Raw genomic sequence first — 12,490 nt, forward strand, 5'->3', positions numbered from 1 at the left:
ACTGAGTTTGATTGACAGCAGTGGGAGCCAATGGTGGGGGAGTCCTGGATGGCTGAGGCACTCATGAACATCGCTGGATAGAGATGGGGCTCAGGTAAGTATTAGGGGGAGCTGAGGGGGGCTGCTGCACACAGAAGGCTTTCTTATCTTAATGCATAAATGCATTAGGATAAAAAACCTTTTGACTTTACAACCCCTTTAATTGAACAAGCTGAAATTAGAAGCGGATTGGCTACCATGCACAGCTTTACCAGATTTTGCACTCTTCAATTTTGGTAAATCAACCCCTTATTATCACTGACATAGAACAAGGATGAAGGCCAAGAAAGTCAGTAAAGTTGGGATTTAAAGTCAAAATTTCTAATCTGCATGTATGTTCCAACTCAGGGACAGTGATGACATCAATGGATCTAGCATCTTCAAGGGGCCTGTCAGTACAGGGTGGAAATTCAGCTAAACCCTGCATGCTGTGACTAAGTCCACTGACTTGTAAATCCTGTAGTTTTGAAGGAGCTGAGAGAAGAAAGCACAGCACACGATGGAGGGAGCACATATTCAACACACCTGCAAATGTAATGCCGGTTAAAGTTTTGGCCGGTTCAGCAGGTACACAGGAGGGATTCCCCCATAAACACTGCCTGAGTTGATGGGGGAATTGAGTGATTTTCTTTCCTGCAACCACAGATTGCAGGAAAGAAAATTGCATCATCTATGGTGATGTAAATGCTCATGCAAATAAAAAGTGTCTCTCCGTTGTTGCTTATATCAACTGTAAAACCTATGTACTGTATGTTCATTCAGATTATATATTTATAGGTCTACAAGACTTTAAAAATCAAAGATTTCTTCATAAGGGGTTCACTTGCATCTGATACAGGAAAACTGAAGGAGTTTAAATACAGACAATTAAATCCTTTAGTCAAAGTCTTTTTCAGTTTTTTTTTTTTGTTTTTTTTATATAGTTGTGGGATAACAGCAGCCACAAATAAACATCAATAAAAGTCTAGATGGTAATGATATATCTTTTAGAAAGCATATTCTCAACAAAGATTTCAGATAAAATGTACTCAACAACTAAAGACTACCTATAATATAGAGACAGATTGGTAGTTACAAAAACTGTAGAAAAAACAAAACAATTACCAGGGGATGAGGGGACTGGAGAGCAAAGGGTGTTTTCCCCCTGATCCCATACAATTATTATATGTTGGGCTGTTAGTCCTATGTGGAAATACTTCCCCATTCATACCTCAATCAGAACAGGGCTAACGGTCAATGATAGCTACTGTGTGTGTTTTATAGCTAACGGCTCACTGTTCAGACTTGTGATCACAGCACCTAACATCATCATCTTGTTGTTCTCATGTGGATTAATGATGAGTGCTGAAAGACTGCAGATACCTGTGTGGTGCTCATTTGTTAAAGTAACCTGAATGATACAAATTATTTGTACTGATTGCTTTGTTTTTATTATTTTCCTTAGGTGAGAGCATATTCTTTTTAAAGAGCAAGAGTCATCTTGTTCAGCTTAAATAGTACTTATTAGTTTAAAATGTATACCTCATAATCCCTCTATTTTAGTATATATACATTTGAAATAAACCAAAAGCCCCCCTTACATCGTGGCCACCAATTACTATGGTAAACTGTGAATGGGGGGAGGGGCGCATGTGCGCAAGGAACCGTTGCAGCTGCTTGAGCCATTCGCTCTGCCACACTGAGATGATTATGGCCACAGACAGGGACCTGCCGCGCTGTCATCTGCACTCGCCACCTCCTCTACCACCTAGGAGTTCCACCGTGGCAAAGAGGAAGCCCAAGGCTCCTTCTTTGAGGCAGCTGGAGGATCGAATCCTGGAGCCCGCCAACACTCACACCACAGGAGACTACCCACGAGCCTGCATGGCTGGGACTCTCCTCTTCCAGAGCTGGTGAGCAGATTTTACTGCCCCATTCCTATGTAGGGTTTTTTTTTCCTCCACAATCTACAGGCTTTTTTTTTCTGCCAAGGTTTTCTGCCATGTTGAAGCAAGGTCTGGAGAAAGCCAGCCGAAGCATAATATCTGGGTTTATCATATTTTTCTTTTTGGGATCAAAGAAAAGATCATGCAAAAGGCCAGAGAGGACCCTAACATCCAAATTGGAGGTCATGACGTCCACATATTTGACTGACTTATCGTCAGCCACAGTCTGCAATGCCAAACATTCAAACCCCTGCTACAGTCCCTGCAGAATAAAGAGATTAAGTATCGTTGACAGTTTTCATTTTGCCTGCAATTTATTTACCATGGCAAAACCCACTCCTTCTTTGCTTTCTCTTATAGTGAATTATCGTTACATCAACTGGGCCTGATCTCAACCACTCCTTCTATGTTACCTCATTGCTCCTCTTCTCGTCTCTTGGGCAAGAATTCTTTGGAAGCCACTGCTCCCTTGTCCCCTCTTTGACACAACACTAAAACCAGCTTCATCTGATGCTCCAGACTGCCTTAAGGAGGACTTTGGTACATATTTTTCCTACATATATATATTTTTTTTGTTTTCCATTTTTTAGTATTAAGGGACCACGTCCCTAACCATTCTCAAGTAGCTTCTCTAGCATGCTTGGGTTCATTTGTTATATTGTCTGTAAATGGCTTTATTGCCTGCTACATCAATAATGACCAAGTTGGCTTTGTTCTGCATAGACAAGCATCTGACCAAATTTGCCAGGTCATTGATCTCATTTGAATACCTAATTCTTTCTGGGATGGGGGAGCCCACGGAAAGGACAGTTGTTGTCCCTTAATATAGGGAAAACATTCGACATTCGAATAGTCTGGACTATTTTGTTCAGAATTTTGTCTAGATGGCAGTTTGGCCCTAAATTCCTCTCGTTCCTTTAGACTCTGTATAGCACTCTATCAGCTCTAATAAAGATGAGGGGCTATAACTGTGATCCCTTTCCCATTGCTTCCAGTGCTTGACAGGGTTGCCCCCTTTCTTATTTATCCTGCATGGGTAGAGTAGCTGCAGCTAAGATGGTGCTCTTGCCTAGAATTGTATATTACTTTCGCTCCCACCCTGTGGTGATTCCGGCCTCAGATCTCCAAAGATTTTAAAGCCAGCTCCTCAGATCTCCAAAGATTTTAAAGCCAGCTACTAAAATTCATCTGGCATCCCGGGGGTCATAGGCTGTCACGCCACATGCTTTACAGAAGATGAAACTGGTGGGCTGGGTGGTCCGGATTCCATAAAATATACTATACTACAGGGCAATGCAACTTATCCAACTGACTCCATTATACTCCTTATCTTACAAATTGGATTGGATAGTGCTGGAGGCCCATCGATCTTTTGATATGGATCCCCTCGAAAACTGGGCGGGCGATACTCTGCCCTACCCTATCCCATTCTATACATTTGTGGAACTTAACATATAGGTCAGGCCTCCTTTCTGCAATCTAGCATTTCCACCTGGTCTACGCCCTCAAGAGTTTCAGTGGTGGCTGAATAAAGATCTTTATCGCATTGGTCATGTTATTGATCATAGGGGTTTATGTCCCACCCCATATTATGCACAGCAGCTTGGGATGCCGGTCCCTGAGACTTACAGAGACATACCACTTACAACAAATACTACATTATCTCTAATCTATGCAAAGTTCTACCACTGATATTTAAACGTGCACAGCTTTTGAAAACAGATGCTATCATGGTGAGGACCAGAGGGGCAGCATTTCCGAGCTGTATAAACATGTTGTCAATACTGTGATTAAATTACCTCATATGGCTTAGCAGGGAGATTTAGAGATGGAAATGGATGAGGAAAACGGGAGAGATTGGTCAGCCAAAGGGGATATGAACATTTCACTGGTAGAGACGGGTTTTATATTCCTATCCCGTTGGTACTTGGTATCTTAACACCTCCCCAAATCAAATTGTACCCAGGTTTTTCCTCACTCTGTTTTCGGGGCTATGGCCAAGTGAATTTAATATTTCACACATGGTGGTTGTGTAGAAAAGTCAAGCGTTTCTGTTCACCCTTATATACTTGGTTATATATTTGGTTACCAAGGTAAACATTGTAAAGGATCCAAAAGTAGCCTTACTTAATGAGCCTGTAGCGGAGGTGCACAGACACACTCAAACCTTGATTTACTTTATGTTCCTTGCAGCCAAGATATCCATTGCAACCACTTGAAATAAACCCACAATCGACTTGGCAATGATGAGGTGTAAGCTTACCTGGATCATGACTAATGAAAAGTTGGTTAGCATCCTACAAGATACCTCCCTGCAATTTGAAAGGGTTTGGAATTAATTGATAAAATATCCTCAATCCCCTTGAGGGAGGTTGTTGTGGTGATGACTGGGTGGATTGGGCAGGTGGGCTACAGCTCTCTTCCCCTATTTACTCACCCCCCCCTTCTTTTTCTCTGTTACTGTTTCTACATGTTTTTTACAAGATGTTAACCATCCATATAGCAGGTGGATACCAGGTTGTTCATGCTTTCTGAGCCTTAACTGAGTTTTTTTTTTTTTTTTCTGCTTAAGAATTGTTCCCCTCAACTGGAGTGCACTCATAATTTACTTTTCACTTCTCTTCATTATATATTACACAGGCGCTGTTTTACATCTATATGTTAGATTATGTAGAATTGTTACTACATTTGTTGTTCTTATTTGTTTGTCAGTAGCACGCTCTGCCTGCATTGCAGACTAATATTTGCTTTCCTGTTTGACCAATGCCATTGTGCCTTTTATGCCCAGTGCCTTTTTAATGGAAATTTCCCCAAAAAATATTGAAATAGAGCTTTGCATGGTACACTTTCCTTAGCATGCAGCCTGCAAGTCTTTTATTTTTGCTTTACAGGCCTCTCCTGGTTGTTAACCATGGTGAATAATTACATTTTTTTTTTTTTTGTGAAAATGAAACAAGTAATCCAATTGGTCACTTTATCTTCACTTTTGACATTGAAAGTCGTACGGTCCAAGTGTATAGGGGAAGAACTGTTTCAAACAGTAGCAATTAATGAAACTTAAATAAAGAATGACATTTATCAAGCTGTCAGAGTGTTTATCAATCAAACACTTTTGCTAACTAAGGATCTGTGAGCCTAAGGAAAAGGGAGGTGCCCAAAGCAATTGTGTTCTAACTGTACCCAAAGCTATTGGCAACTCTTTATTTTTATTTTCTTTGTTCCAGTTTTATTAACCAAATGAACTATTTAAAATAATACAGACCTGCAGACAGACACAGCAAGGTTACTTAATACTGTTATATATTCTTTAACACCTTTCCGCCCGACCGTGACTCTGCTATAGGCCGGATGGGAAGTCATATTATGTCCACTCAGAAGGGGCCATAGAGGAGGGTGATCTGTCACCGACTGTGTCCACTGGACACAGCCGGTGATCAGTGTTTTGGTTCACTACTGGTACCATGTGACTGCTGTGATCAATCACAACAGATCACATGACAGTTGTTGCCAGCTGTGATTGGTCAAGGTGATCACATGGTACAGACAGGGCCAATCGCAGCCCATCTGTACCATGTGCTTAGCTCTGGCCAATCACAGCTAATCACAATATAACAAACTGAATTCATCTTTTTCTATTCAGTAAAATGCTTGCTTATAGCAATGAAATTCATTCAAAATGCAAAAGCGCTGAAAAGTGGCCTGGACAGGAAAGGGGTAAAATGATCTTTTGTTTGAATACTGCAAATGAAAGTAACTGCATCTGACTTAATATCAGCTTGTTATCTATTAAACAGCAGGGATCAGCATGAATAGTATTTTAAAGTGACACTGTCATTCAAATAAAAAACCTAAACCACAGGCTCTCTGTAATCCCTTCCACTAGCCACCACATTGTTACAGGACACAATCCTGATGTAGAAGCTGGTGGGGGGTAGCTTGGCATGCAGCAGAGGACCAGAGTTGTCAGATACCAGCAACACCTGAAGCACTCCAAAAGAGCAAAGAATCGACTCCCTACCCACTAGAAAAAAAGAGGTTTTAATTTAGGACATTTTTGTGAATTATTTATTGTTTAGTGCCACAGACAGGTTTGCTTGAAGGCAATTAGGCTGTGTTTTACAGTGCTGTCTCTATAACACTGGGAACTTGTTCATAAGAGTGGAAAAAAGAAGAATGGTGATCTGATTGTGGTTTCTTTAGTGTCCAAACAAAAGACTAGCGGTGGGCAGTAACCAAGCTATATTACTTAACTGCTGTCGAAAAGTGAGATCGCTGGCCATGTCTCACAGGGTTGCATGGGTCAATAAACTGCCTGAGCAAAGCTGTAAACCTTTGACAGTAAAACAGTTCATATATATGTACAGTATATGACATTTGCCTAGAGTTAAACTTTAAGACATCTAATTAGAAAAGGGGCATACAGTATATTTCCTGTGCAGGAACTTTAGAAAATGCTACTAGAAAGTGACAGAAACAACTTCATCCTCTTTGTATTATTACAACAAATGGTTGGATGGAGAATAGGAAATAAGAAAAAGTAATAATATAGTGCATATGTAAATATAATTAGACATATTATCAGCTCTCAGCTAGGCAGTTCAAGAATAGAAAATCACTTCAGTTATTGAGTCCATTAATAATAGATGCTCTGTAAATGGATAAAACCCAATTCCAATTAATAATAACTAAACAGACAAATTGATTGGGGCAGCTAATATCACAGAGGAGGAAAACTATTTCAAGCGTAAATTACTGCTATTAAAACTAATCATAGATCACTTGTGCCACCATAGATATACAGAACAAAAGCTTCAGTGCTGTTCACATCAAGAAATTAAAGTGTTACTAAACCCACAACAGTATATGCAGTGAAGCATGCTTGTTATACTCACTGTGGAACCTAAGGGGTTAATCCTCCGCAATGTGTAAAAATGCTGTTTTATTCTGTCTTGTCTTTTCCTCCCCTTCTCCCACTGTCCACAATACATCTCCTGATAGAACAGAGGCTAGGGGACAAGCTGCAGTTTGGTGTGTATTGCTGGAGAATTGTTTTTTTCTTGGGAGAGTGCATGTGATCAGTACAGGGCCAATCAGCACTGTCAAGACAGAGGGTCAGGAGCCTGCAGCCTTATAGAATGAAAACCCCTCCTACAAGCTTTAACCAGACATTTATAGAAGACATAAGGTTTTAACTGCTGATGAAAAAAGGTATTTAGCAGTATATATTTACTAAAACTATTGCATTTCCCTGTTTTTTGTACTGTGCGAGACCAGATATAGTGAATGCAGGGTCCAGGGTTTAGTAACACTTTCAGGCAAAGTGCACTTTTTCTTTTTGCCCCCTCTCTGACCCAACATATCCCACCCTCACCCTTTGCAGATGCATACACACAGAGGAACAACACTTGTAGCGTTTTGTGCTTGCAGACATGCAGTGCCACAAGTTCTGTCTCCCTGGCCATGCCTGCGCAGTAGATGCTCAAATAATTATATGGGAAACATTTATTTCTATCTCCCAGCTGGGAGATGAAAGTAGGGCCATGCTCCCACCACCACAAACTCTCACTATATGCATATGAACTGCACCTATGCATATCCTCTCTATTAATCTCAGTTCCTAATATTTTAAAATATTGTAATTCACTAGATTTTAAGCTATATATCATTTAAAAACTGATTTACAGTATCTCACAAACGTGAGTACACCCACAACATTTTTGTAAATATTTTATTATATCTTTTCATGTGACAACACTGAAGAAATTACACTTTGCTACAATGTAAAGTAGTGAGTGTACAGCTTGTATAACAGTGTACATTTTCTGTCCCCTCAAAATAACTCAACACACAGCCATTAATGTCTAAACCGCTGGCAACAAAATTGAGTACACCCCTAAGTCAAAATGTCCAAATTGGGCCCAATTAACAATTTTCCCTCCCCAGTGTCATGTGACTCATTAGTATTACAAGGTCTCAGGTGTGAATGGGGAGCAGGTGTGTTAAATGTGGTGTTATCTCTCTCACTTTCTCATACTGGTCATTGGTGGTTCAACATGGCACCTCATGGCAAAGAGCTCTCTGAGGATATGAAAAAAAGAATTGTTGCTCTACATAAAGATGGCCTAGGCTATAAGAAGATTGGCAAGACCCTGAAACTGAGCTGCAGCATGGTGGCCAAGACCATACAGTGGTTTAACAGGACAGGTTTCACTCAGAACAGGCCTCGTCATGGTGAACCAAAGAAGTTGAGTGCATGTGCTCAGTGTCATATCCAGAGGTTGTCTTTGGAAAATAGACCTATGAGTGCTGCCAGCATTGCTGCAGAGGCTGAAGGGGTGGGGGGTCAGCCTGTCAGCGCTCAGACCATATGCCGCACACTGCATCAAATTGGTCTGCATGGCTGTCGTCCCAGAAGGAAGTCTCTTCTAAAGATGATGCACCAGAAAGCCCGTAAACAGTTTACTAAAGACAAGCAGACTAAGGACATGGATTACTGGAATCATGTCATGTCTTTTGTTCAGATGGTGTCAAGCATGTTTGGCGGCAACCAGGTCAGGAATACAAAGACAAGTGTGTCTTGCCTACAGTCAAGCATAGGGGTGGGAGTGTCATGGTCTTGGGCTGCATGAGTGCTGCCGGCACTGGGGAGCTACAATTCATTGAGGGAACCATGAATGCCAACATGTACTGTGACATACTGAAGCAGAGCATGATCCCCTCCTTTCCGAGACCGGGCCGCAGGGCAGTATTCCAATATGATAACAGCCCCAAACACACCTCCAAGTCGATCACTGCCCTGCTAAAGAAGCTGAGGGTAAAGCTGATGGACTGGCCAAGCATATCTCCAGACCTAAACCCTATTGAGCATCTGTGGGGCATCCTTAAATGGAAGGTGGAGGAGTTCCTCTAACATCCACCATCTCTGTGATGTCATCATGGAGAAGTGGAAGAAGACTCCAGTGGCAACCTGTGAAGCTCTGGTGAACTCCATGCCCAAGAGGGTTAAGGCAGTGCTGGAAAATAATGGTGGCCACACAAAATATTGACACTTTTGGCCCATTTTGGACATTTTAACTTAGGGGTGTACTCACTTTTGTTGCCAGCGGTTAAGACATTAATGGCTGTGTGTTGAGTTATTTTGAGGGGACAGCAAATTTACACTGTCATACAAGCTGTACACTCACTACTTTACATTGTAGCAAAGTGTAATTTCTTCAGTGTTGTCACATGAAAAAATATAATAAAATATTTACAAAATATGAGGGGTGTACTCACTTTTGTGAGATACTGTAAATCAGATTTTCTAAAAAATTATCCTTCTACTTTAAGTAAAAAAAAAACATGTATACGACTTCAAAGTAGACCGAATACCTATTTAGGCACACAGATACCAGCAGACCTGTGGAACTTATTATATCTAAAATGTCATGACCCAACAGACCACATCCTTTCAGATTTTTAGTGCTACTTGCTTCAACCAACGTGGCAAGGAAAGTCAATGCTCTTTAAAATGGACATACTTACCCATGTCTGTCTTCCTGGGACCTCTAACTCCATAATTTGATAACCTGTTGTTCCCTCTTGACATGCTTTCTACTAAAATTCTGAATCTAGAGCATTCTTCTCAACACTGAAACCTATAAAGTTCCTCTTCTTCTCTTTAATAAACTTTGAGCAGCTTGCATTTGAAGGAGTTATATATGCTCTGTTCATCTTATATACCTCACAGACAGGCCCGTACTGGGACAAAAAAAATCCTGGGCATTTTGGACCGAGCAGCAGCGGGGCATTCATGGAGGCAGTTGGTAATAGGATTGGGGTTCCAGGATTTGTGGATTTGATTATGGTACCTTTTTTAGTTTAATGTGACAGATCGGGGTCAGTTTAGGTCAGAGCTGCCATATGGCGCTGTTTTTTGTCTTACTTTAACTCCGTTTTTGATGGTGGAGTCCTGAAAATAGTATGGAGCAGCACAAGATGTGGGTTTCTCTAATCTGGGAGTAGGCAACCTTTTTGACATAGTGTGCTGAAAAATTTTTTCAAAGAAATTGAGAGTGCCAAATACATAAAAAATATCACATGAAAAGGAATTCTAAAGTAGACCTGCGGCTGGTCCTGCCAGCTCTACTTAAGACATGTAGCCTGACAAATGCCCGATGTACCCTATAGCCAGTCTGGGCCAGGTTCTAGAGACAGAAGGCCTACCCGAGGAAGATACAATTTAAGGTGGAGTGGGGCAAGGACCTGGGATGGGATTTCTGAAAGGAAGAGTGGACCAAAATGTTTACAATGACCCACATTTTGTCTATTTCTAACCATTATGAAGAGAAAAACAAAAAATGTTTATCTTACTGGTACAGATGCTCTACCATCATATGATGTTCCTCACTTCTGACATTTGCTGGTGATGCCAACAACATAAAGAAAAGTATCTTCATACTTGGTGGAGTTGCAGTAAAGTGCACGTTTATTTATTGTTATAACATAAGGTTATTTGTTGTGCCTACATATGTGCCTACATAAACCAATCTTTTTTTAATTTATACAATTGTATTCTTGAATAATCACTCAACTCACATGCTGTTTTAAGCAGATTTATTGCAATTTGGTCAAAATTACTTTACTTTTATAATGCTTTTTATTATTTGTACACCTAAAACCAAATAAACACTTTTTACAAAAAAAAAAAATACCTGATAATCCTGTTCTAAATGCCCTTGTTCAGGCAATTCCTGTAATGGGGAAGCAATTGTGTCACAAAAGTACTCCTGGGTTGTCACTCTGTCACATGTGCCCCTGATGGAGACTACAAGCAGCCATGCTGACACACATTTCAGAGTCATGGCTCAGTATGGTCATTATCAGGAAGAGAGTCTGGAGCAATAATGTGTAGCCAATGCTGGAGTGAATTTATGTAGACAAAAGCTGGCTGAAAGTAGCTGGGGTATATCACCAACGAGCAGTGGTGGATGGTGTTTCATTTTTAGGAGGGGGGGCGGCAAAGAAACTCCCCCCCCCCGCCAGGTCTGCACTTACCCCATCCAGGTCGTGGGCAGCTTCCCCGGCTTCTCCTAGTGGCCAATCAGGTCTTATGACCCGCTTCCTGCCCTGATTGGCCTGGAGGAGAAGCAAGAAGACAATAGTGAGTGTTATTTGCTAATGTCACAAGTGGGTGTTCCAGAGAGCCCTACCTTTTTAAAACCAATTCAAGCCTCAGACTCTAATCATGTGTTTAAAAAAAAAAAAAAGCTTGTAGAAATCTATGCGTTTGGCGCCCCGCATGGGGATTAGGGGCCAGCGCATGGAAATTTGGGGGGCAGCACCCCTGTGCCTCTCATGGACCGGCCACTGCTGCCAACGAGATGCAAACAATAAGAAAGGGTGAAAATTGTATTTTATGGAAAAAAAACTGCACTTGTTCATGATTGCACAGAACTGTCATTCACATGGAGTTTAAATCTACTCTATAACTAAATAATGTTTTCTGTTTTTCAAGCTATGGTCTTTAGCTTGTCTTCACTCTTTGTGAAATAGCAGTTGAGATATAGTTATAGTCTGTGAAATAAATACCTGCCCATTGTTCACAGCACCAGTGTTTTTCCAACAAGTCAATCAACATTCTAACAGCATAAACCCACATGTAGTTACTCACAATCACTACATTATACCGAGAACAGAAATTGCCGCTAGGAAAAAAAAAAAAAAAATGAGTGTGCCATAATTTTCTGTCTTTTTGTCAAGATGTTCATCAGAATCTGCAGTAATTCACCGGTAAAAGATCTCAGCAATCACATTTATTTTTAGGGTCATCACCTCTGCAAATGACATTTTGCTCAGTTAATTGTACCTTTCCAAAACTGCTGAAACTCTATTACTTGAGCATGAAGCCATTTGTACGCGCATGCCTTGATTATGCTTTATAATCAGAGCTTTTTTAGCAATGCACTAAATGTGACATTTTGTCCTTGGCCAGGTTAACATTTCTCCATACTACTAATGTTTTGTACCAGATTGCCCATCAAATGGATGTAATCACTTTCCATTTCAAACAGATATATCTATTATCACAAGCATTGTGGCCATGAAGGAGCACAGGAAAAATGCTGCAATATGAGCTGACCTTTAATCCATAGCAGAGGAAAAGCCATAGCAGGAGGAAAAGCTGTCTCTGAAGGTGAAATAGTCTGCTGAAAAATGAAAGTAAATAGATTGGCAAAATCGAAAACTTTGTTGAAATACAAAATAATGTGGAGCAACCTTGTGGCCTAGGAGATGATTCTTAGCTGATCGTATCTTCGTAATTTAGAACATAGTGTCAGCTAATTCATCATCTGTCACTCCTAAAGCAGAAAAATAATCTATGAAACAACTGCTTATTGAAAAGAACACTGACTTTCATGTTTAAAAAGATGAGAAAAGGAAAATGGAGAGTTTAGCTAAACTAACCAATTAGACATGGTTGCTACTTCTTGTAGTGCAGAAAATAAATGAAAAGTATGATTTGCTGGCAATTAGCAATGGCTCAG

At 40.6% G+C, this 12,490-nt stretch overlaps 1 protein-coding gene across 1 annotated transcript in view; it reads right to left on the reverse strand.

The window, feature by feature from the left end:
• Nucleotides 1-12,490, reverse strand: part of CLSTN2 (calsyntenin 2) — a 1,274,185-nt gene that overhangs the window by 131,694 nt on the left and 1,130,001 nt on the right. The window lies entirely within an intron of this gene.

Source organism: Pelophylax lessonae (assembly GCF_965119305.1).
Source record: "Pelophylax lessonae genome assembly, chromosome: 3".
Taxonomy (NCBI): Eukaryota; Metazoa; Chordata; class Amphibia; order Anura; family Ranidae; genus Pelophylax; species Pelophylax lessonae.